A 27,307-nucleotide genomic window follows, 5' to 3' on the forward strand; every position below is an offset into this window, starting at 1 on the left:
TTTCTACAGACAGAGTGTTTCAAAACTGCTCAATCAAAAGTATGGTTTAACTCTGTTAGCTGAATGCTCAGATCAGAAAGAAGTTTCACAGAATGCTTCTGTGTAGTTTATATTTGAATATATTCCTTTTTCCACTAGTACTCTCTTAGCGCTCCAAATGACCAGTTGCATTTTCTACAGAAAGAGAGTTCAGATCTGCTCAATCAAAAGTGTGGTTTAACTCTGTTAGCTGAATGCACAGATCAGAAAGAAGTTTCACAGAATGATTCTGTGTAGTTTATATTTGGAGACATTCCTTTTTCCACTATTACCCTCTTAGCGCTCCGAATCTCCACTTGCATTTTCTACAGAAAGAGTGTTTCAGAATGGCTCAATCAAAACTAAGGTTCAACTCTTTTAGTTGAACAAACAGAACAGAAAGAAGTTTCACACAATTCTTCTGTGTAGTTTTTATTTGTAGACATTCTTTTTCCCAATATAGGCCTCTTAGCGCTGAGAATGTCCAATTGCAGTTTCTACAGAAAGAGTGTTTCAGAACGGCTCAATCAAAAGTAAGGTTCAACTCTGTTAGTTGAATGCACAGAACAGAAAGAAGTTTCATACAATGCTTCTGTGTAGTTTATATTTGAACATATTCTTTTTTCCACTATTACCCACTTAGCACTACGAATGTCCAGTTGCATATTCTACAGACAGAGTGTTTCAAAACTGCTCAATCAAAAGTATGGTTGAACTCTGTTAGCTGAATGCTCAGATCAGAAAGAAGTTTCACAGAATGCTTCTGTGTAGTTTATATTTGAATATATTCCTTTTTCCACTACTACGCTGTTAGCGCTCAAAATGTCCAGTTGCATTTTCTACAGAAATAGTGTTCAGATCTGCTAAATCAAAAGTATGGTTTAATTCTGTTAGCTGAATGCACAGATCAGAAAGAAGTTTCACCGAATGATACTGTGTAGTTTATATTTGAAGACATTCCTTTTTCCACTATTACCCTCTTAGCGCTCCGAATCTCCACTTGCATTTTATACAAAAAGAGTGTTTCATAACTGCTCAATCAAAAATATGTTTTATCTCTGTTAACTGAATTTACAGATCAGAAATAAGTTTCACAGAATGCATCTGTGTAGTTTTTATTTGAAGATATTCTTTTTCCCAATGTTGGCCTCTTAGCGCTCAGAATGTCCAATTGCAGTTTCTACAGAAAGAGTGTTTCAGAACGGCTCAATCAAAAGTAAGGTTCAACTCTGTTAGTTGAATGCACAGAACAGAAAGAAGTTTCATACAATGCTTCTGTGTAGTTTATATTTGAACATATTCTTTTTTCCACTATTACCCACTTAGCGCTACGAATGTCCAGTTGCATTTTCTACAGACAGAGTGTTTCAAAACTGCTCAATCAAAAGTATGGTTTAACTCTGTTAGCTGAATGCTCAGATCAGAAAGAAGTTTCACAGAATGCCTCTCTGTACTTTATATTTGAATATATTCCTTTTTCCACTACTACGCCCTTAGCGCTCCAAATGTCCAGTTGCATTTTCTACAGAAAGAGTGTTCAGATCTGCTCAATCAAAAGTATGGTTTAACTATGTTAGCTGAATGCACGGATCAGAAAGAAGTTTCACCGAATGATTCTGTGTAGTTTATATTTGAAGACATTCCTTTTTCCACTATTACCCTCTTAGCACTCCCAATCTCAACTTGCATTTTCTACAAAAAGAGTGTTTCATAACTGCTCAATCAAAAATATGTTTTATCTCTGTTAACAGAATTTACAGATCAGAAATAAGTTTCACAGAATGCATCTGTGTAGTTTTTATTTGAAGATATACTTTTTCCCAATGTAGGCCTCTTAGCGCTTAGCATGTCCAATTGCAGTTTCTACAGAAAGAGTGTTTCAGAACGGCTCAATCAAAAGTAAGGTTCAACTCTGTTAGTTGAATGCACAGAACAGAAAGAATTTTCACAGAATGCTACTGTGTAGTTTATATTTGAATATATTCCTTTTTCCACTATTACCCTCTTAGCGCTCTGAATGTCCACTTGCATTTTCTACAGAAAGAGTGTTCAGAACTGCGCAATCAAAAGTATGGTTTAACTCTGTTAGCTTAATGAACATATCAGAAATAAGTTTCACACAATGCTTCTGTGTAGTTTTTATTTGAAGATATTATTTTTCCCAATATAGGCCTCTTAGCGCTCAGAATGTCCAATTGCAGTTTCTACAGAAAGAGTGTTTCAGAAAGGCTCAATCAAAAGTAAGGTTCAACTCTGTTAGTTGAATTCACAGAACAGAAAGAAGTTTCATACACTGCTTCTGTTTAGTTTATAATTGAACATATTTTTTTTCCACAATTACCCACTTAGCGCTACGAATGTCCAGTTGCATTTTCTACAGACAGAGTGTTTCAAAACTGCTCAATCAAAAGTATGGTTTAACTCTGTTAGCTGAATGCTCAGATCAGAAAGAAGTTTCACAGAATGCTTCTGTGTAGTTTATATTTGAATATATTCCTTTTTCCACTAGTACTCTCTTAGCGCTCCAAATGTCCAGTTGCATTTTCTACAGAAAGAGAGTTCAGATCTGCTCAATCAAAAGTATGGTTTAACTCTGTTAGCTGAATGCACAGATCAGAAAGAAGTTTCACATAATGATTCTGTGTAGTTTATATTTGGAGACATTCCTTTTTCCACTATTACCCTCTTAGCGCTCCGAATCTCCACTTGCATTTTCTACAGAAAGAGTGTTTCAGAACGGCTCAATCAAAACTAAAGTTCAACTCTTTTAGTTGAGCAAACAGAACAGAAAGAAGTTTCACACAATTCTTCTGTGTAGCTTTTATTTGTAGACATTCTTTTTCCCAATATAGGCCTCTTAGCGCTCAGAATGTCCAATTGCAGTTTCTACAGAAAGAGTGTTTCAGAACGGCTCAATCAAAAGTAAGGTTCAACTCTGTTAGTTGAATGCACAGAACAGAAAGAAGTTTCATACAATGCTTCTGTGTAGTTTATATTTGAACATATTCTTTTTTCCACTATTACCCACTTAGCGCTACGAATGTCCAGTTGCATTTTCTACAGACAGAGTGTTTCAAAACTGCTCAATCAAAAGTATGGTTTAACTCTGTTAGCTGAATGCTCAGATCAGAAAGAAGTTTCACAGAATGCCTCTGTGTAGTTTATATTTGAATATATTCCTTTTTCCACTACTACGCTCTTAGCGCTCCAAATGTCCAGTTGCATTTTCTACAGAAAGAGTGTTCAGATCTGCTCAATCAAAAGTATGTTTTAACTCTGTTAGCTGAATGCACGGATCAGAAAGAAGTTTCACCGAATGATTTTGTGTAGTTTATATTTGAAGATATTCCTTTTTCCACTATTACCCTCTTAGCGCTCCCAATCTCCACTTGCATTTTCTACAAAAAGAGTGTTTCATAACTGCTCAATCAAAAATATGTTTTATCTCTGTTAACTGAATTTACAGATCAGAAATAAGTTTCACAGAATGCATCTGTGTAGTTTTTATTTGAAGATATTCTTTTTCCCAATGTAGGCCTCTTAGCGCTTAGCATGTCCAATTGCAGTTTCTACAGAAAGAGTGTTTCAGAACGGCTCAATCAAAAGTAAGGTTCAACTCTGTTAGTTGAATGCACAGAACAGAAAGCATTTTCACAGAATGCTACTGTGTAGTTTATATTTGAATATATTCCTTTTTCCACTATTACCCTCTTAGCGCTCCGAATGTCCACTTGCATTTTCTACAGAAAGAGTGTTCAGAACTTCGCAATCAAAAGTATGCTTTAACTCTGTTAGCTTAATGAACATATCAGAAATAAGTTTCACACAATGCTTCTGTGTAGTTTTTATTTGAAGATATTATTTTTCCCAATAGAGGCCTCTTAGCGCTCAGAATGTCCAATTGCAGTTTCTACAGAAAGAGTGTTTCAGAACGGCTCAATCAAAAGTAAGGTTCAACTCTGTTAGTTGAATGCACAGAACAGAAAGAAGTTTCATACAATGCTTCTGTGTAGTTTATATTTGAACATATTCTTTTTTCCACTATTACCCACTTAGCGCTACGAATGTCCAGTTGCATTTTCTACAGACAGAGTGTTTCAAAACTGCTCAATCAAAAGTATGGTTTAACTCTGTTAGCTGAATGCTCAGATCAGAAAGAAGTTTCACAGAATGCTTCTGTGTAGTTTATATTTGAATATATTACTTTTTCCACTACTACGCTCTTAGCGCTCCAAATGTCCAGTTGCATTTTCGACAGAAAGAGTGTTCAGATCTGCTCAATCAAAAGTATGGTTTAACTCTGTTAGCTGAATGCACAGATCAGAAAGAAGTTTCACCGAATGATTCTGTGTAGTTTATATTTGAAGACATTCCTTTTTCCACTATTACCCTCTTAGCGCTCCGAATCTCCACTTGCATTTTCTACAAAAAGAGTGTTTCATAACTGCTCAATCAAAAATATATTTTATCTCTCTTAACTGAATTTACAGATCAGAAATAAGTTTCACAGAATGCATCTGTGTAGTTTTTATTTGAAGATATTCTTTTTCCCAATGTAGGCCTCTTAGCGCTTAGCATGTCCAATTGCAGTTTCTACAGAAAGAGTGTTTCAGAACGGCTCAATCAAAAGTAAGGTTCAACTCTGTTAGTTGAATGCACAGAACAGAAAGAATTTTCACAGAATGCTACTGTGTAGTTTATATTTGAATATATTCCTTTTTCCACTATTACCCTCTTAGCGCTCCGAATGTCCACTTGCATTTTCTACAGAAAGAGTGTTCAGAACTGCGCAATCAAAAGTATGGTTTAACTCTGTTAGCTTAATGAACATATCAGAAATAAGTTTCACACAATGCTTCTGTGTAGTTTTTATTTGAAGATATTATTTTTCCCAATATAGGCCTCTTAGCGCTCAGAATGTCCAATTGCAGTTTCTATAGAAAGAGCGTTTCAGAAAGGCTCAATCAAAAGTAAGGTTCAACTCTGTTAGTTGAATGCACAGAACAGAAAGAAGTTTCATACAATGCTTCTGTGTAGTTTATATTTGAACATATTCTTTTTTCCACTATTACCCACTAAGCGCTACGAATGTCCAGTTGCATTTTCTACAGACAGAGTGTTTCAAAACTGCTCAATCAAAAGTATGGTTTAACTCTGTTAGCTGAATGCTCAGATCAGAAGGAAGTTTCACAGAATGCTTCTGTGAAGTTTATATTTGAATATATTCCTTTTTCCACTACTACGCTCTTAGCGCTCCAAATGTCCAGTTGCATTTTCTACAGAAAGAGTGTTCAGATCTGCTCAATCAAAAGTATGGTTTAACTCTGTTAGCTGAATGCACAGATCAGAAAGAAGTTTCACCGAATGATTCTGTGTAGTGTATATTTGAAGACATTCCTTTTTCCACTATTACCCTCTTAGCGCTCCGAATCTCCACTTGCATTTTCTACAAAAAGAGTGTTTCATAACTGCTCAATCAAAAATATGTTTTATCTCTGTTAACTGAATTTACAGATCAGAAATAAGTTTCACAGAATGCATCTGTGTAGTTTTTATTTGAAGATATTCTTTTTCCCAGTGTAGGCCTCTTAGCGCTTAGCATGTCCAATTGCAGTTTCTAGAGAAAGAGTGTTTCAGAACGGCTCAATCAAAAGTAAGGTTCAACTCTGTTAGTTGAATGCACAGAACAGAAAGCATTTTCACAGAATGCTACTGTGTAGTTTATATTTGAATATATTCCTTTTTCCACTATTACCCTCTTAGCGCTCCGAATGTCCACTTGCATTTTCTACAGAAAGAGTGTTCAGAACTTCGCAATCAAAAGTATGGTTTAACTCTGTTAGCTTAATGAACATATCAGAAATAAGTTTCACACAATGCTTCTGTGTAGTTTTTATTTGAAGATATTATTTTTCCCAATAGAGGCCTCTTAGCGCTCAGAATGTCCAATTGCAGTTTCTACAGAAAGAGTGTTTCAGAACGGCTCAATCAAAAGTAAGGTTCAACTCTGTTAGTTGAATGCACAGAACAGAAAGGAGTTTCATACAATGCTTCTGTGTAGTTTATATTTGAACATATTCTTTTTTCCACTATTACCCACTTAGCGCTACGAATGTCCAGTTGCATTTTCTACAGACAGAGTGTTTCAAAACTGCTCAATCAAAAGTATGGTTTAACTCTGTTAGCTGAATGCTCAGATCAGAAAGAAGTTTCACAGAATGCTTCTGTGTAGTTTATATTTGAATATATTACTTTTTCCACTACTACGCTCTTAGCGCTCCAAATGTCCAGTTGCATTTTCGACAGAAAGAGTGTTCAGATCTGCTCAATCAAAAGTATGGTTTAACTCTGTTAGCTGAATGCACAGATCAGAAAGAAGTTTCACCGAATGATTCTGTGTAGTTTATATTTGAAGACATTCCTTTTTCCACTATTACCCTCTTAGCGCTCCGAATCTCCACTTGCATTTTCTACAAAAAGAGTGTTTCATAACTGCTCAATCAAAAATATGTTTTATCTCTGTTAACTGAATTTACAGATCAGAAATAAGTTTCACAGAATGCATCTGTGTAGTTTTTATTTGAAGATATTCTTTTTCCCAATGTAGGCCTCTTAGCGCTTAGCATGTCCAATTGCAGTTTCTACAGAAAGAGTGTTTCAGAACGGCTCAATCAAAAGTAAGGTTCAACTCTGTTAGTTGAATGCACAGAACAGAAAGAATTTTCACAGAATGCTACTGTGTAGTTTATATTTGAATATATTCCTTTTTCCACTATTACCCTCTTAGCGCTCCGAATGTCCACTTGCATTTTCTACAGAAAGAGTGTTCAGAACTGCGCAATCAAAAGTATGGTTTAACTCTGTTAGCTTAATGAACATATCAGAAATAAGTTTCACACAATGCTTCTGTGTAGTTTTTATTTGAAGATATTATTTTTCCCAATATAGGCCTCTTAGCGCTCAGAATGTCCAATTGCAGTTTCTATAGAAAGAGCGTTTCAGAAAGGCTCAATCAAAAGTAAGGTTCAACTCTGTTAGTTGAATGCACAGAACAGAAAGAAGTTTCATACAATGCTTCTGTGTAGTTTATATTTGAACATATTCTTTTTTCCACTATTACCCACTAAGCGCTACGAATGTCCAGTTGCATTTTCTACAGACAGAGTGTTTCAAAACTGCTCAATCAAAAGTATGGTTTAACTCTGTTAGCTGAATGCTCAGATCAGAAAGAAGTTTCACAGAATGCTTCTGTGAAGTTTATATTTGAATATATTCCTTTTTCCACTACTACGCTCTTAGCGCTCCAAATGTCCAGTTGCATTTTCTACAGAAAGAGTGTTCAGATCTGCTCAATCAAAAGTATGGTTTAACTCTGTTAGCTGAATGCACAGATCAGAAAGAAGTTTCACCGAATGATTCTGTGTAGTTTATATTTGAAGACATTCCTTTTTCCACTATTACCCTCTTAGCGCTCCGAATCTCCACTTGCATTTTCTACAAAAAGAGTGTTTCATAACTGCTCAATCAAAAATATGTTTTATCTCTGTTAACTGAATTTACAGATCAGAAATAAGTTTCACAGAATGCATCTGTGTAGTTTTTATTTGAAGATATTCTTTTTCCCAGTGTAGGCCTCTTAGCGCTTAGCATGTCCAATTGCAGTTTCTAGAGAAAGAGTGTTTCAGAACGGCTCAATCAAAAGTAAGGTTCAACTCTGTTAGTTGAATGCACAGAACAGAAAGAATTTTCACAGAATGCTACTGTGTAGTTTACATTTGAATATATTCCTTTTTCCACTATTACCCTCTTAGCGCTCCGAATGTCCACTTGCATTTTCTACAGAAAGAGTGTTCAGAACTGCGCAAACAAAAGTATGGTTTAACTCTGTTAGCTTAATGAACATATCAGAAATAAGTTTCACACAATGCTTCTGTGTAGTTTTTATTTGAAGATATTATTTTTCCCAATATAGGCCTCTTAGCGCTCAGAATGTCCAATTGCAGTTTCTACAGAAAGAGTGTTTCAGAAAGGCTCAATCAAAAGTAAGGTTCAACTCTGTTAGTTGAATGCACAGAACAGAAAGAAGTTTCATACACTGCTTCTGTGTAGTTTATATTTGAACATATTCTTTTTTCCACAATTACCCACTTAGCGCTACGAATGTCCAGTTGCATTTTCTACAGACAGAGTGTTTCAAAACTGCTCAATCAAAACTATGGTTTAACTCTGTTAGCTGAATGCTCAGATCAGAAAGAAATTTCACAGAATGCTTCTGTGTAGTTTATATTTGAATATATTCCTTTTTCCACTACTACTCTCTCAGCGCTCCAAATGTCCAGTTGCATTTTCTACAGAAAGAGAGTTCAGATCTGCTCAATCAAAAGTATGGTTTAACTCTGTTAGCTGAATGCACAGATCAGAATAAAGTTTCACAGAATGATTCTGTGTAGTTTATATTTGGAGACATTCCTTTTTCCACTATTACCCTCTTAGCGCTCCGAATCTCCACTTGCATTTTCTACAGAAAGAGTGTTTCAGAACGGCTCAATCAAAACTAAGGTTCAACTCTTTTAGTTGAACAAACAGAACAGAAAGAAGTTTCACACAATTCTTCTGTGTAGTTTTTATTTGTAGACATTCTTTTTCCCAATATAGGCCTCTTAGCGCTCAGAATGTCCAATTGCAGTTTCTACAGAAAGAGTGTTTCAGAACGGCTCAATCAAAAGTAAGGTTCAACTCTGTTAGTTGAATGCACAGAACAGAAAGAAGTTTCATACAATGCTTCTGTGTAGTTTATATTTGAACATACTGTTTTTTCCACTATTACCCACTTAGCGCTACGAATGTCCAGTTGCATTTTCTACAGACAGAGTGTTTCAAAACTGCTCAATCAAAAGTATGGTTTAACTCTGTTAGCTGAATGCTCAGATCAGAAAGAAGTTTCACAGAATGCTTCTATGTAGTTTATATTTGTATATATTCCTTTTTCCACTTCTACTCTCTCAGCGCTCCAAATGTCCAGTTGCATTTTCTACAGAAAGAGAGTTCAGATCTGCTCAATCAAAAGTATGGTTTAACTCTGCTAGCTGAATGCACAGATCAGAATAAAGTTTCACAGAATGATTCTGTGTAGTTTATATTTGGAGACATTCCTTTTTCCACTATTACCCTCTTAGCGCTCCGAATCTCCACTTGCATTTTCTACAGAAAGAGTGTTTCCGAACGGCTCAATCAAAACTAAGGTTCAACTCTTTTAGTTGAACAAACAGAACAGAAAGAAGTTTCACACAATTCTTCTGTGTAGTTTTTATTTGTAGACATTCTTTTTCCCAATATAGGCCTCTTAGCGCTCAGAATGTCCAATTGCAGTTTCTACTGAAAGAGTGTTTCAGAACGGCACAATCAAAAGTAAGGTTCAACTCTGTTAGTTGAATGCACAGAACAGAAAGAAGTTTCATACAATGCTTCTGTGTAGTTTATATTTGAACATATTCTTTTTTCCACTATTACCCACTTAGCGCTACGGATGTCCAGTTGCATTTTCTACAGACAGAGTGTTTCAAAACTGCTCAATCAAAAGTATGGTTTAACTCTGTTAGCTGAATGCTCAGATCAGAAAATAGTTTCACAGAATGCTTCTGTGTAGTTTATATTTGAATATATTCCTTTTTCCACTACTACGCTCTTAGCGCTCCAAATGTCCAGTTGCATTTTCTACAGAAAGAGTGTTCAGATCTGCTCAATCAAAAGTATGGTTTAACTCTGTTAGCTGAATGCACAGATCAGAAAGAAGTTTCACCGAATGATTCTGTGTAGTTTATATTTGAAGACATTCCTTTTTCCACTATTACCCTCTTAGCGCTCCGAATCTCCACTTGCATTTTCTACAAAAAGAGTGTTTCATAACTGCTCAATCAAAAATATGTTTTATCTCTGTTAACTGAATTTACAGATCAGAAATAAGTTTCACAGAATGCATCTGTGTAGTTTTTATTTGAAGATATACTTTTTCCCAGTGTAGGCCTCTTAGCGCTTAGCATGTCCAATTGCAGTTTCTACAGAAAGAGTGTTTCAGAACAGCTCAATCTAAAGTAAGTTTCAACTCTGTTAGTTGAATGCACAGAACAGAAAGAATTTTCACAGAATGCTACTGTGTAGTTTATATTTGAATATATTCCTTTTTCCACTATTACCCTCTTAGCGCTCCGAATGTCCACTTGCATTTTCTACAGAAAGAGTGTTCAGAACTGCGCAATCAAAAGTATGGTTTAACTCTGTTAGCTTAATGAACATATCAGAAATAAGTTTCACACAATGCTTCTGTGTAGTTTTTATTTGAAGATATTATTTTTCCCAATATAGGCCTCTTAGGGCTGAGAATGTCCAACTGCAGTTTCTACAGAAAGAGTGTTTCAGAACGGCTCAATCAAAAGTAAGGTTCAACTCTGTTAGTTGAATGCACAGAACAGAAAGAAGTTTCATACAATGCTTCTGTGTAGTTTATATTTGAACATATTCTTTTTTCCACTATTACCCACTTAGCGCTACGAATGTCCAGTTGCATTTTCTACAGACAGAGTGTTTCAAAACTGCTCAATCAAAAGTATGGTTTAACTCTGTTTGCTGAATGCTCAGATCAGAAAGAAGTTTCACAGAATGCTTCTGTGTAGTTTATATTTGAATATATTCCTTTTTCCACTACTACGCTCTTAGCGCTCCAAATGTCCAGTTGCATTTTCTACAGAAAGAGTGTTCAGATCTGCTCAATCAAAAGTATGGTTTAACTCTGTTAGCTGAATGCACAGATCAGAAAGAAGTTTCACCGAATGATTCTTTGTAGTTTATATTTGAAGACATTCCTTTTTGCACTATTACCCCCTTAGCGCTCCGAATCTCCACTTGCATTTTCTACAAAAAGAGTGTTTCATAACTGCTCAATCAAAAATATGTTTTATCTCTGTTAACTGAATTTACAGATCAGAAATAAGTTTCACAGAATGCATCTGTGTAGTTTTTATTTGAAGATATACTTTTTCCCAGTGTAGGCCTCTTAGCGCTTAGCATGTCCAATTGCAGTTTCTACAGAAAGAGTGTTTCAGAACAGCTCAATCTAAAGTAAGGTTCAACTCTGTTAGTTGAATGCACAGAACAGAAAGAGTTTTCACAGAATGCTACTGTGTAGTTTATATTTGAATATATTCCTTTTTCCACTATTACCCTCTTAGCGCTCCGAATGTCCACTTGCATTTTCTACAGAAAGAGGGTTCAGAACTGCGCAATCAAAAGTATGGTTTAACTCTGTTAGCTTAATGAACATATCAGAAATAAGTTTCACACAATGCTTCTGTGTAGTTTTTATTTGAAGATATTATTTTTCCCAATAGAGTCCTCTTAGCGCTCAGAATGTCCAATTGCAGTTTCTACAGAAAGAGTGTTTCAGAACGGCTCAATCAAAAGAAAGGTTCAACTCTGTTAGTTGAATGCACAGAACAGAAAGAAGTTTCACAGAATGCTTCTCTGTAGTTTATATTTGAACATATTCTTTTTTCTACTATTACCCACTTAGCGCTACGAATGTCCAGTTGCATTTTCTACAGACAGAGTGTTTCAAAACTGCTCAATCAAAAGTATGGTTTAACTCTGTTAGCTGAATGCTCAGATCAGAAAGAAGTTTCACAGAATGCTTCTGTGTATTTTATATTTGAACATATTCTTTTTTCCACTATTACCCACTTAGCGCTACGAATGTCCAGTTGCATTTTCTACAGACAGAGTGTTTCAAAACTGCTCAATCAAAAGTATGGTTTAATTCTGTTAGCTGAATGCTCAGATCGGAAAGGAGTTTCACAGAATGCTTCTGTGTAGTTTATATTTGAATATATTCCTTTTTCCACTACTACTCTCTTAGCGCTCCAAATGTCCAGTTGCATTTTCTACAGAAAGAGTGTTCAGATCTGCTCAATCAAAAGTATGTTTTAACTCTGTTAGCTGAATGCACAGATCAGAAAGAAGTTTCACAGAATGATTCTGTGTAGTTTATATTTGGAGACATTCCTTTTTCCACTATTACCCTCTTAGCGCTCCGAATCTCCACTTGCATTTTCTACAGAAAGAGTGTTTCAGAACGGCTCAATCAAAACTAAGGTTCAACTCCTTTAGTTGAACAAACAGAACAGAAAGAAGTTTCACACAATTCTTCTGTGTAGTTTTTATTTGTAGACATTCTTTTTCCCAATATAGACCTCTTAGCGCTCAGAATGTCCAATTGCAGTTTCTACAGAAAGAGTGTTTCAGAACGGCTCAATCAAAAGTAAGGTTCAACTCTGTTAGTTGAATGCACAGAACAGAAAGAAGTTTCATACAATGCTTCTGTGTAGTTTATATTTGAACATATTCTTTTTTCCACTATTACCCACTTAGCGCTACGAATGTCCAGTTGCATTTTCTACAGACAGAGTATTTCAAAACTGCTCAATCAAAAGTATGGTTTAACTCTGTTAGCTGAATGCTCAGATCAGAAAAAAGTTTCACAGAATGCTTCTGTGTAGTTTATATTTGAATATATTCCTTTTTCCACTACTACGCTCTTAGCGCTCCAAATGTCCAGTTGCATTTTCTACAGAAAGAGTGTTCAGATCTGCTCAATCAAAAGTATGGTTTAACTCCGTTAGCTGAATGCACAGATCAGAAAGAAGTTTCACCGAATGATTCTGTGTAGTTTATATTTGAAGACATTCCTTTTTCCACTATTACCCTCTTAGCGCTCCGAATCTCCACTTGCATTTTCTACAAAAAGAGTGTTTCATAACTGCTCAATCAAAAATATGTTTTATCTCTGTTAACTGAATTTACAGATCAGAAATAAGTTTCACAGAATGCATCTGTGTAGTTTTTATTTGAAGATATACTTTTTCCCAGTGTAGGCCTCTTAGCGCTTAGCATGTCCAATTGCAGTTTCTACAGAAAGAGTGTTTCAGAACAGCTCAATCTAAAGTAAGGTTCAACTCTGTTAGTTGAATGCACAGAACAGAAAGAATTTTCACAGAATGCTACTGTGTAGTTTATATTTGAATATATTCCTTTTTCCACTATTACCCTCTTAGCGCTCCGAATGTCCACTTGCATTTTCTACAGAAAGAGGGTTCAGAACTGCGCAATCAAAAGTATGGTTTAACTCTGTTAGCTTAATGAACATATCAGAAATAAGTTTCACACAATGCTTCTGTGTAGTTTTTATTTGAAGATATTATTTTTCCCAATAGAGTCCTCTTAGCGCTCAGAATGTCCAATTGCAGTTTCTACAGAAAGAGTGTTTCAGAACGGCTCAATCAAAAGAAAGGTTCAACTCTGTTAGTTGAATGCACAGAACAGAAAGAAGTTTCACAGAATGCTTCTCTGTAGTTTATATTTGAACATATTCTTTTTTCTACTATTACCCACTTAGCGCTACGAATGTCCAGTTGCATTTTCTACAGACAGAGTGTTTCAAAACTGCTCAATCCAAAGTATGGTTTAACTCTGTTAGCTGAATGCTCAGATCAGAAAGAAGTTTCACAGAATGCTTCTGTGTATTTTATATTTGAACATATTCTTTTTTCCACTATTACCCACTTAGCGCTACGAATGTCCAGTTGCATTTTCTACAGACAGAGTGTTTCAAAACTGCTCAATCAAAAGTATGGTTTAATTCTGTTAGCTGAATGCTCAGATCGGAAAGGAGTTTCACAGAATGCTTCTGTGTAGTTTATATTTGAATATATTCCTTTTTCCACTACTACTCTCTTAGCGCTCCAAATGTCCAGTTGCATTTTCTACAGAAAGAGTGTTCAGATCTGCTCAATCAAAAGTATGTTTTAACTCTGTTAGCTGAATGCACAGATCAGAAAGAAGTTTCACAGAATGATTCTGTGTAGTTTATATTTGGAGACATTCCTTTTTCCACTATTACCCTCTTAGCGCTCCGAATCTCCACTTGCATTTTCTACAGAAAGAGTGTTTCAGAACGGCTCAATCAAAACTAAGGTTCAACTCCTTTAGTTGAACAAACAGAACAGAAAGAAGTTTCACACAATTCTTCTGTGTAGTTTTTATTTGTAGACATTCTTTTTCCCAATATAGGCCTCTTAGCGCTCAGAATGTCCAATTGCAGTTTCTACAGAAAGAGTGTTTCAGAACGGCTCAATCAAAAGTAAGGTTCAACTCTGTTAGTTGAATGCACAGAACAGAAAGAAGTTTCATACAATGCTTCTGTGTAGTTTATATTTGAACATATTCTTTTTTCCACTATTACCCACTTAGCGCTACGAATGTCCAGTTGCATTTTCTACAGACAGAGTGTTTCAAAACTACTCAATCAAAAGTATGGTTTAACTCTGTTTGCTGAATGCTCAGATCAGAAAGAAGTTTCACAAAATGCTTCTGTGTAGTTTATATTTGAATATATTCCTTTTTCCACTACTACGCTCTTAGCGCTCCAAATTTCCAGTTGCATTTTCTACAGAAAGTGTGTTCAGATCTGCTCAATCAAAAGTATGGTTTAACTCTGTTAGCTGAATGCACAGATCAGAAAGAAGTTTCACCGAATGATTCTTTGTGGTTTATATTTGAAGACATTCCTTTTTCCACTATTGCCCCCTTAGCGCTCCGAATCTCCACTTGCATTTTCTACAAAAAGAGTGTTTCATAACTGCTCAATCAAAAATATGTTTTATCTCTGTTAACTGAATTTACAGATCAGAAATAAGTTTCACAGAATGCATCTGTGTAGTTTTTATTTGAAGATATATTTTTCCCAGTGTAGGCCTCTTAGCGCTTAGCATGTCCAATTGCAGATTCTACAGAAAGAGTGTTTCAGAACAGCTCAATCTAAAGTAAGGTTCAACTCTGTTAGTTGAATGCACAGAACAGAAAGAATTTTCACAGAATGCTACTGTGTAGTTTATATTTGAATATATTCCTTTTTCCACTATTACCCTCTTAGCGCTCCAAATGTCCACTTGCATTTTCTACAGAAAGAGTGTTCAGAACTGCGCAATCAAAAGTATGGTTTAACTCTGTTAGCTTAATGAACATATCAGAAATAAGTTTCACACAATGCTTCTGTGTAGTTTTTATTTGAAGATATTATTTTTCCCAATAGAGGCCTCTTAGCACTCAGAATGTCCAATTGCAGTTTCTACAGAAAGAGTGTTTCAGAACGGCTCAATCAAACGTAAGGTTCAACACTGTTAGTTGAATGCACAGAACAGAAAGAAGTTTCACAGAATGCTTCTGTGTAGTTTATATTTGAACATATTCTTTTTTCCACTATTACCCACTTAGCGCTACGAATGTCCAGTTGCATTTTCTACAGACAGAGTGTTTCAAAACTGCTCAATCAAAAGTATGGTTTAACTCTGTTAGCTGAATGCTCAGATCGGAAAGAAGTTTCACAGAATGCTTCTGTGTAGTTTATATTTGAATATATTCCTTTTTCCACTACTACTCTCTTAGCGCTCCAAATGTCCAGTTGCATTTTCTACAGAAAGAGTGTTCAGATCTGCTCAATCAAAAGTATGTTTTAACTCTGTTAGCTGAATGCACAGATCAGAAAGAAGTTTCACAGAATGATTCTGTGTAGTTTATATTTGGAGACATTCCTTTTTCCACTATTACCCTCTTAGCGCTCCGAATCTCCACTTGCATTTTCTACAGAAAGAGTGTTTCAGAACGGCTCAATCAAAACTAAGGTTCAACTCCTTTAGTTGAACAAACAGAACAGAAAGAAGTTTCACACAATTCTTCTGTGTAGTTTTTATTTGTAGACATTCTTTTTCCCAATATAGGCCTCTTAGCGCTCAGAATGTCCAATTGCAGTTTCTACAGAAAGAGTGTTTCAGAACGGCTCAATTAAAAGTAAGGTTCAACTCTGTTAGTTGAATGCACAGAACAGAAAGAAGTTTCATACAATGCTTCTGTGTAGTTTATATTTGAACATATTCTTTTTTCCACTATTACCCACTTAGCGCTACGAATGTCCAGTTGCATTTTCTACAGACAGAGTGTTTCAAAACTGCTCAATCAAAAGTATGGTTTAACTCTGTTTGCTGAATGCTCAGATCAGAAAGAAGTTTCACAGAATGCTTCTGTGTAGTTTATATTTGAATATATTCCTTTTTCCACTACTACGCTCTTAGCGCTCCAAATGTCCAGTTGCATTTTCTACAGAAAGAGTGTTCAGATCTGCTCAATCAAAAGTATGGTTTAACTCTGTTAGCTGAATGCACAGATCAGAAAGAAGTTTCACCGAATGATTCTTTGTGGTTTATATTTGAAGACATTCCTTTTTCCACTATTGCCCCCTTAGCGCTCCGAATCTCCACTTGCATTTTCTACAAAAAGAGTGTTTCATAACTGCTCAATCAAAAATATGTTTTATCTCTGTTAACTGAATTTACAGATCAGAAATAAGTTTCACAGAATGCATCTGTGTAGTTTTTATTTGAAGATATTCTTTTTCCCAATGTAGGCCTCTTAGCGCTTAGCATGTCCAATTGCAGTTTCTACAGAAAGAGTGTTTCAGAACGGCTCAATCAAAAGTAAGGTTCAACTCTGTTAGTTGAATGCACAGAACAGAAAGAATTTTCACAGAATGCTACTGTGTAGTTTATATTTGAATATATTCCTTTTTCCACTATTACCCTCTTAGCGCTCCGAATGTCCACTTGCATTTTCTACAGAAAGAGTGTTCAGAACTGCGCAATCAAAAGTATGGTTTAACTCTGTTAGCTTAATGAACATATCAGAAATAAGTTTCACACAATGCTTCTGTGTAGTTTTTATTTGAAGATATTATTTTTCCCAATATAGGCCTCTTAGCGCTCAGAATGTCCAATTGCAGTTTCTACAGAAAGAGTGTTTCAGAAAGGCTCAATCAAAAGTAAGGTTCAACTCTGTTAGTTGAATGCACAGAACAGAAAGAAGTTTCATACAATGCTTCTGTGTAGTTTATATTTGAACATATTCTTTTTTCCACTATTACCCACTTAGCGCTACGAATGTCCAGTTGCATTTTCTACAGACAGAGTGTTTCAAAACTGCTCAATCAAAAGTATGGTTTAACTCTGTTAGCTGAATGCTCAGATCAGAAAGAAGTTTCACAGAATGCTTCTGTGTACTTTATATTTGAATATATTCCTTTTTCCACTACTACCCTCTTAGCGCTCCAAATGTCCAGTTGCATTTTCTACAGAAAGAGTGTTCAGATCTGCTCAATCAAAAGTATGGTTTAACTCTGTTAGCTGAATGCACAGATCAGAAAGAAGTTTCACAGAATGATTCTGTGTAGTTTATATTTGGAGACATTCCTTTTTCCACTATTACCCTCTTAGCGCTCCGAATCTCCACTTGCATTTTCTACAAAAAGAGGGTTTCATAACTGCTCAATCAAAAATATGTTTTATCTCTGTTAACTGAATTTACAGATCAGAAATAAGTTTCACAGAATGCATCTGTGTAGTTTTTATTTGAAGATATACTTTTTCCCAGTGTAGGCCTCTTAGCGCTTAGCATGTCCAATTGCAGTTTCTACAGAAAGAGTGTTTCAGAACAGCTCAATCTAAAGTAAGTTTCAACTCTGTTAGTTGAATGCACAGAACAGAAAGAATTTTCACAGAATGCTACTGTGTAGTTTATATTTGAATATATTCCTTTTTCCACTATTACCCTCTTAGCGCTCCGAATGTCCACTTGCATTTTCTACAGAAAGAGTGTTCAGAACTGCGCAATCAAAAGTATGGTTTAACTCTGTTAGCTTAATGAACATATCAGAAATAAGTTTCACACAATGCTTCTGTGTAGTTTTTATTTGAAGATATTATTTTTCCCAATATAGGCCTCTTAGGGCTGAGAATGTCCAACTGCAGTTTCTACAGAAAGAGTGTTTCAGAACGGCTCAATCAAAAGTAAGGTTCAACTCTGTTAGTTGAATGCACAGAACAGAAAGAAGTTTCATACAATGCTTCTGTGTAGTTTATATTTGAACATATTCTTTTTTCCACTATTACCCACTTAGCGCTACGAATGTCCAGTTGCATTTTCTACAGACAGAGTGTTTCAAAACTGCTCAATCAAAAGTATGGTTTAACTCTGTTTGCTGAATGCTCAGATCAGAAAGAAGTTTCACAGAATGCTTCTGTGTAGTTTATATTTGAATATATTCCTTTTTCCACTACTACGCTCTTAGCGCTCCAAATGTCCAGTTGCATTTTCTACAGAAAGAGTGTTCAGATCTGCTCAATCAAAAGTATGGTTTAACTCTGTTAGCTGAATGCACAGATCAGAAAGAAGTTTCACCGAATGATTCTTTGTAGTTTATATTTGAAGACATTCCTTTTTGCACTATTACCCCCTTAGCGCTCCGAATCTCCACTTGCATTTTCTACAAAAAGAGTGTTTCATAACTGCTCAATCAAAAATATGTTTTATCTCTGTTAACTGAATTTACAGATCAGAAATAAGTTTCACAGAATGCATCTGTGTAGTTTTTATTTGAAGATATACTTTTTCCCAGTGTAGGCCTCTTAGCGCTTAGCATGTCCAATTGCAGTTTCTACAGAAAGAGTGTTTCAGAACAGCTCAATCTAAAGTAAGGTTCAACTCTGTTAGTTGAATGCACAGAACAGAAAGAATTTTCACAGAATGCTACTGTGTAGTTTATATTTGAATATATTCCTTTTTCCACTATTACCCTCTTAGCGCTCCGAATGTCCACTTGCATTTTCTACAGAAAGAGGGTTCAGAACTGCGCAATCAAAAGTATGGTTTAACTCTGTTAGCTTAATGAACATATCAGAAATAAGTTTCACACAATGCTTCTGTGTAGTTTTTATTTGAAGATATTATTTTTCCCAATAGAGTCCTCTTAGCGCTCAGAATGTCCAATTGCAGTTTCTACAGAAAGAGTGTTTCAGAACGGCTCAATCAAAAGAAAGGTTCAACTCTGTTAGTTGAATGCACAGAACAGAAAGAAGTTTCACAGAATGCTTCTCTGTAGTTTATATTTGAACATATTCTTTTTTCTACTATTACCCACTTAGCGCTACGAATGTCCAGTTGCATTTTCTACAGACAGAGTGTTTCAAAACTGCTCAATCAAAAGTATGGTTTAACTCTGTTAGCTGAATGCTCAGATCAGAAAGAAGTTTCACAGAATGCTTCTGTGTATTTTATATTTGAACATATTCTTTTTTCCACTATTACCCACTTAGCGCTACGAATGTCCAGTTGCATTTTCTACAGACAGAGTGTTTCAAAACTGCTCAATCAAAAGTATGGTTTAATTCTGTTAGCTGAATGCTCAGATCGGAAAGGAGTTTCACAGAATGCTTCTGTGTAGTTTATATTTGAATATATTCCTTTTTCCACTACTACTCTCTTAGCGCTCCAAATGTCCAGTTGCATTTTCTACAGAAAGAGTGTTCAGATCTGCTCAATCAAAAGTATGTTTTAACTCTGTTAGCTGAATGCACAGATCAGAAAGAAGTTTCACAGAATGATTCTGTGTAGTTTATATTTGGAGACATTCCTTTTTCCACTATTACCCTCTTAGCGCTCCGAATCTCCACTTGCATTTTCTACAGAAAGAGTGTTTCAGAACGGCTCAATCAAAACTAAGGTTCAACTCCTTTAGTTGAACAAACAGAACAGAAAGAAGTTTCACACAATTCTTCTGTGTAGTTTTTATTTGTAGACATTCTTTTTCCCAATATAGGCCTCTTAGCGCTCAGAATGTCCAATTGCAGTTTCTACAGAAAGAGTGTTTCAGAACGGCTCAATCAAAAGTAAGGTTCAACTCTGTTAGTTGAATGCACAGAACAGAAAGAAGTTTCATACAATGCTTCTGTGTAGTTTATATTTGAACATATTCTTTTTTCCACTATTACCCACTTAGCGCTACGAATGTCCAGTTGCATTTTCTACAGACAGAGTGTTTCAAAACTGCTCAATCAAAAGTATGGTTTAACTCTGTTTGCTGAATGCTCAGATCAGAAAGAAGTTTCACAAAATGCTTCTGTGTAGTTTATATTTGAATATATTCCTTTTTCCACTACTACGCTCTTAGCGCTCCAAATGTCCAGTTGCATTTTCTACAGAAAGAGTGTTCAGATCTGCTCAATCAAAAGTATGGTTTAACTCTGTTAGCTGAATGCACAGATCAGAAAGAAGTTTCACCGAATGATTCTTTGTGGTTTATATTTGAAGACATTCCTTTTTCCACTATTACCCTCTTAGCGCTCCGAATCTCCACTTGCATTTTCTACAAAAAGAGTGTTTCATAACTGCTCAATCAAAAATATGTTTTATCTCTGTTAACTGAATTTACAGATCAGAAATAAGTTTCACAGAATGCATCTGTGTAGTTTTTATTTGAAGATATACTTTTTCCCAGTGTAGGCCTCTTAGCGCTTAGCATGTCCAATTGCAGTTTCTACAGAAAGAGTGTTTCAGAACAGCTCAATCTAAAGTAAGTTTCAACTCTGTTAGTTGAATGCACAGAACAGAAAGAATTTTCACAGAATGCTACTGTGTAGTTTATATTTGAATATATTCCTTTTTCCACTATTACCCTCTTAGCGCTCCGAATGTCCACTTGCATTTTCTACAGAAAGAGTGTTCAGAACTGCGCAATCAAAAGTATGGTTTAACTCTGTTAGCTTAATGAACATATCAGAAATAAGTTTCACACAATGCTTCTGTGTAGTTTTTATTTGAAGATATTATTTTTCCCAATATAGGCCTCTTAGCGCTGAGAATGTCCAACTGCAGTTTCTACAGAAAGAGTGTTTCAGAACGGCTCAATCAAAAGTAAGGTTCAACTCTGTTAGTTGAATGCACAGAACAGAAAGAAGTTTCATACAATGCTTCTGTGTAGTTTATATTTGAACATATTCTTTTTTCCACTATTACCCACTTAGCGCTACGAATGTCCAGTTGCATTTTCTACAGACAGAGTGTTTCAAAACTGCTCAATCAAAAGTATGGTTTAACTCTGTTTGCTGAATGCTCAGATCAGAAAGAAGTTTCACAGAATGCTTCTGTGTAGTTTATATTTGAATATATTCCTTTTTCCACTACTACGCTCTTAGCGCTCCAAATGTCCAGTTGCATTTTCTACAGAAAGAGTGTTCAGATCTGCTCAATCAAAAGTATGGTTTAACTCTGTTAGCTGAATGCACAGATCAGAAAGAAGTTTCACCGAATGATTCTTTGTAGTTTATATTTGAAGACATTCCTTTTTCCACTATTACCCCCTTAGCGCTCCGAATCTCCACTTGCATTTTCTACAAAAAGAGTGTTTCATAACTGCTCAATCAAAAATATGTTTTATCTCTGTTAACTGAATTTACAGATCAGAAATAAGTTTCATAGAATGCATCTGTGTAGTTTTTATTTGAAGATATATTTTTCCCAGTGTAGGCCTCTTAGCGCTTAGCATGTCCAATTGCAGATTCTACAGAAAGAGTGTTTCAGAACAGCTCAATCTAAAGTAAGGTTCAACTCTGTTAGTTGAATGCACAGAAAAGAAAGAATTTTCACAGAATGCTACTGTGTAGTTTATATTTGAATATATTCCTTTTTCCACTATTACCCTCTTAGCGCTCCGAATGTCCACTTGCATTTTCTACAGAAAGAGTGTTCAGAACTGCGCAATCAAAAGTATGGTTTAACTCTGTTAGCTTAATGAACATATCAGAAATAAGTTTCACACAATGCTTCTGTGTAGTTTTTATTTGAAGATATTATTTTTCCCAATAGAGGCATCTTAGCGCTCAGAATGTCCAATTGCAGTTTCTACAGAAAGAGTGTTTCAGAACGGCTCAATCAAACGTAAGGTTCAACACTGTTAGTTGAATGCACAGAACAGAAAGAAGTTTCACAGAATGCTTCTGTGTAGTTTATATTTGAACATATTCTTTTTTCCACTATTACCCACTTAGCGCTACGAATGTCCAGTTGCATTTTCTACAGACAGAGTGTCTCAAAACTGCTCAATCAAAAGTATGGTATAACTCTGTTAGCTGAATGCTCAGATCGGAAAGAAGTTTCACAGAATGCTTCTGTGTAGTTTATATTTGAATATATTCCTTTTTCCACTACTACTCTCTTAGCGCTCCAAATGTCCAGTTGCATTTTCTACAGAAAGAGTGTTCAGATCTGCTCAATCAAAAGTATGGTTTAACTCTGTTAGCTGAATGCACAGATCAGAAAGAAGTTTCACAGAATGATTCTGTGTAGTTTATATTTGGAGACATTCCTTTTTCCACTATTACCCTCTTAGCGCTCCGAATCTCCACTTGCATTTTCTACAGAAAGAGTGTTTCAGAACGGCTCAATCAAAACTAAGGTTCAACTCTTTTAGTTGAACAAACAGAACAGAAAGAAGTTTCACACAATTCTTCTGTGTAGTTTTTATTTGTAGACATTCTTTTTCCCAATATAGGCCTCTTAGCGCTCAGAATGTCCAATTGCAGTTTCTACAGAAAGAGTGTTTCAGAACGGCTCAATCAAAAGTAAGGTTCAACTCTGTTAGTTGAATGCACAGAACAGCAAGAAGTTTCACAGTATGCTTCTGTGTAGTTTATATTTGAACATATTCTTTTTTCCACTATTACCCACTTAGCGCTACGAATGTCCAGTTGCATTTTCTACAGAAAGAGTGTTCAGATCTGCTCAATCAAAAGTATGGTTTAACTCTGTTAGCTGAATGCACAGATCAGAAAGAAGTTTCACCGAATGATTCTGTGTAGTTTATATTTGAAGACATTCCTTTTTCCACTATTACCCTCTTAGCGCTCCGAATCTCCACTTGCATTTTCTACAAAAAGAGTGTTTCATAACTGCTCAATCAAAAATATGTTTTATCTCTGTTAACTGAATTTACAGATCAGAAATAAGTTTCACAGAATGCATCTGTGTAGTTTTTATTTGAAGATATTCTTTTTCCCAATGTAGGCCTCTTAGCGCTTAGCATGTCCAATTGCAGTTTCTACAGAAAGAGTGTTTCAGAACGGCTCAATCAAAAGTAAGGTTCAACTCTGTTAGTTGAATGCACAGAACAGAAAGAATTTTCACAGAATGCTACTGTGTAGTTTATATTTGAATATATTCCTTTTTCCACTATTACCCTCTTAGCGCTCCGAATGTCCACTTGCATTTTCTACAGAAAGAGTGTTCAGAACTGCGCAATCAAAAGTATGGTTTAACTCTGTTAGCTTAATGAACATATCAGAAATAAGTTTCACACAATGCTTCTGTGTAGTTTTTATTTGAAAATGTTATTTTTCCCAATAGAGGGCTCTTAGCGCTCAGAATGTCCAATTGCAGTTTCTACAGAAAGAGTGTTTCAGAAAGGCTCAATCAAAACTAAGGTTCAACTCTGTTAGTTGAATGCACAGAACAGAAAGTAGTTTCATACAATGCTTCTGTGTAGTTTATATTTGAACATATTCTTTTCTCCACTATTACCCACTTAGCGCTACGAATGTCCAGTTGCATTTTCTACAGACAGAGTGTTTCAAAACTGCTCAATCAAAAGTATGGTTTAACTCTGTTAGCTGAATGCTCAGATCAGAAAGAAGTTTCACAGAATGCTTCTGTGTAGTTTATATTTGAATATATTCCTTTTTCCACTACTACTCTCTTAGCGCTCCAAATGTCCAGTTGCATTTTCTACAGAAAGAGTGTTCAGATCTGCTCAATCAAAAGTATGGTTTAACTCTGTTAGCTGAATGCACAGATCATAAAGAAGTTTCACAGAATGATTCTGTGTAGTTTATATTTGGAGACATTCCTTTTTCCACTATTACCCTCTTAGCGCTCCGAATCTCCACTTGCATTTTCTACAGAAAGAGTGTTTCAGAACGGCTCAATCAAAACTAAGGTTCAACTCTTTTAGTTGAACAAACAGAACAGAAAGAAGTTTCACACAATTCTTCTGTGTAGTTTTTATTTGTAGACATTCTTTTTCCCAATATAGGCCTCTTAGAGCTCAGAATGTCCAATTGCAGTTTCTACAGAAAGAGTGTTTCAGAACGGCTCAATCAAAAGTAAGGTTCAACTCTGTTAGTTGAATGCACAGAACAGCAAGAAGTTTCACAGAATGCTTCTGTGTAGTTTATATTTGAACATATTCTTTTTTCCACTATTACCCACTTAGCGCTACGAATGTCCAGTTGCATTTTCTACAGAAAGAGTGTTCAGATCTGCTCAATCAAAAGTATGGTTTAACTCTGTTAGCTGAATGCACAGATCAGAAAGAAGTTTCACCGAATGATTCTGTGTAGTTTATATTTGAAGACATTCCTTTTTCCACTATTACCCTCTTAGCGCTCCGAATCTCCACTTGCATTTTCTACAAAAAAGTGTTTCATAACTGCTCAATCAAAAATATGTTTTATCTCTGTTAACTGAATTTACAGATCAGAAATAAGTTTCACAGAATGCATCTGTGTAGTTTTTATTTGAAGATATTCTTTTTCCCAATGTAGGCCTCTTAGCGCTTAGCATGTCCAATTGCAGTTTCTACAGAAAGAGTGTTTCAGAACGGCTCAATCAAAAGTAAGGTTCAACTCTGTTAGTTGAATGCACAGAACAGAAAGAATTTTCACAGAATGCTACTGTGTAGTTTATATTTGAATATATTCCTTTTTCCACTATTACCCTCTTAGCGCTCCGAATGTCCACTTGCATTTTCTACAGAAAGAGTGTTCAGAACTGCGCAATCAAAAGTATGGTTTAACTCTGTTAGCTTAATGAACATATCAGAAATAAGTTTCACACAATGCTTCTGTGTAGTTTTTATTTGAAGATATTATTTTTCCCAATAGAGGCCTCTTAGTGCTCAGAATGTCCAATTGCAGTTTCTACAGAAAGAGTGTTTCAGAAAGGCTCAATCAAAACTAAGGTTCAACTCTGTTAGTTGAATGCACAGAACAGAAAGTAGTTTCATACAATGCTTCTGTGTAGTTTATATTTGAACATATTCTTTTTTCCACTATTACCCACTTAGCGCTACGAATGTCCAGTTGCATTTTCTACAGACAGAGTGTTTCAAAACTGCTCAATCAAAAGTATGGTTTAACTCTGTTAGCTGAATGCTCAGATCAGAAAGAAGTTTCACAGAATGCTTCTGTGTAGTTTATATTTGAATATATTCCTTTTTCCACTACTACTCTCTTAGCGCTCCAAATGTCCAGTTGCATTTTCTACAGAAAGAGTGTTCAGATCTGCTCAATCAAAAGTATGTTTTAACTCTGTTAGCTGAATGCACAGATCAGAAAGAAGTTTCACTGAATGATTCTGTGTAGTTTATATTTGAAGACATTCCTTTTTCCACTATTACCCTCTTAGCGCTCCGAATCTCCACTTGCATTTTCTACAAAAAGAGTGTTTCATAACTGCTCAATCAAAAATATGTTTTATCTCTGTTAACTGAATTTACAGATCAGAAATAAGTTTCACAGAATGCATCTGTTTAGTTTTTATTTGAAGATATTCTTTTTCCCAATGTAGGCCTCTTAGCGCTTAGCATGTCCAATTGCAGTTTCTACAGAAAGAGTGTTTCAGAACGGCTCAATCAAAAGTAAGGTTCAACTCTGTTAGTTGAATGCACAGAACAGAAAGAATTTTCACAGAATGCTACTGTGTAGTTTATATTTGAATATATTCCTTTTTCCACTATTACCCTCTTAGCGCTCCGAATGTCCACTTTCATTTTCTACAGAAAGAGTGTACAGAACTGCGCAATCAAAAGTATGGTTTAACTCTGTTAGCTTAATGAACATATCAGAAATAAGTTTCACACAATGCTTCTGTGTAGTTTTTATTTGAAGATATTATTTTTCCCAATATAGGCCTCTTAGCGCTCAGAATGTCCAATTGCAGTTTCTACAGAAAGAGTGTTTCAGAAAGGCTCAATCAAAAGTAAGGTTCAACTCTCTTAGTTGAATGCACAGAACAGAAAGAAGTTTCATACAATGCTTCTGTGTAGTTTATATTTGAACATATTCTTTTTTCCACTATTACCCACTTAGCGCTACGAATGTCCAGTTGCATTTTCTACAGACAGAGTGTTTCAAAACTGCTCAATCAAAAGTATGGTTTAACTCTGTTAGCTGAATGCTCAGATCAGAAAGAAGTTTCACAGAATGCTTCTGTGTAGTTTATATTTGAATATATTCCTTTTTCCACTACTACTCTCTTAGCGCTCCAAATGTCCAGTTGCATTTTCTACAGAAAGAGTGTTCAGATCTGCTCAATCAAAAGTATGGTTTAACTCTGTTAGCTGAATGCACAGATCAGAAAGAAGTTTCACAGAATGATTCTGTGTAGTTTATATTTGGAGACATTCCTTTTTCCACTATTACCCTCTTAGCGCTCCGAATCTCCACTTGCATTTTCTACAGAAAGAGTGTTTCAGAACGGCTCAATCAAAACTAAGGTTCAACTCTTTTAGTTGAACAAACAGAACAGAAAGAAGTTTCACACAATTCTTCTGTGTAGTTTTTATTTGTAGACATTCTTTTTCCCAATATAGGCCTCTTAGCGCTCAGAATGTCCAATTGCAGTTTCTACAGAAAGAGTGTTTCAGAACGGCTCAATGAAAAGTAAGGTTCAACTCTGTTAGTTGAATGCACAGAACAGAAAGAAGTTTCATACAATGCTTCTGTGTAGTTTATATTTGAACATATACTTTTTTCCACTATTACCCACTTAGCGCTACGAAAGTCCAGTTGCATTTTCAACAGACAGAGTGTTTCAAAACTGCTCAATCAAAAGTATGGTTTAAATCTGTTAGCTGTATGCTCAGATCAGAAAGAAGTTTCACAGAATGCTTCTGTGTAGTTTATATTTGAATATATTCCTTTTTCCACTACTACGCTCTTAGCGCTCCAAATGTCCAGTTGCATTTTCAACAGAAAGAGTGTTCAGATCTGCTCAATCAAAGTATGGTTTAATTCTGTTAGCTGAATGCACAGATCAGAAAGAAGTTTCACCGAATGATTCTGTGTAGTTTATATTTGAAGACATTCCTTTTTCCACTATTACCCTCTTAGCGCTCCGAATCTCCACTTGCATTTTCTACCAAAAGGGTGTTTCATAACTGCTCAATCAAAAATATGTTTTATCTCTGTTAACTGAATTTACAGATCAGAAATAAGTTTCACAGAATGCATCTGTGTAGTTTTTATTTGAAGATATTCTTTTTCCCAATGTAGGCCTCTTAGCGCTTAGCATGTCCAATTGCAGT

This window comes from Symphalangus syndactylus, chromosome 20 (genome assembly GCF_028878055.3).
Source record: "Symphalangus syndactylus isolate Jambi chromosome 20, NHGRI_mSymSyn1-v2.1_pri, whole genome shotgun sequence".
Lineage (NCBI taxonomy): Eukaryota > Metazoa > Chordata > Mammalia > Primates > Hylobatidae > Symphalangus > Symphalangus syndactylus.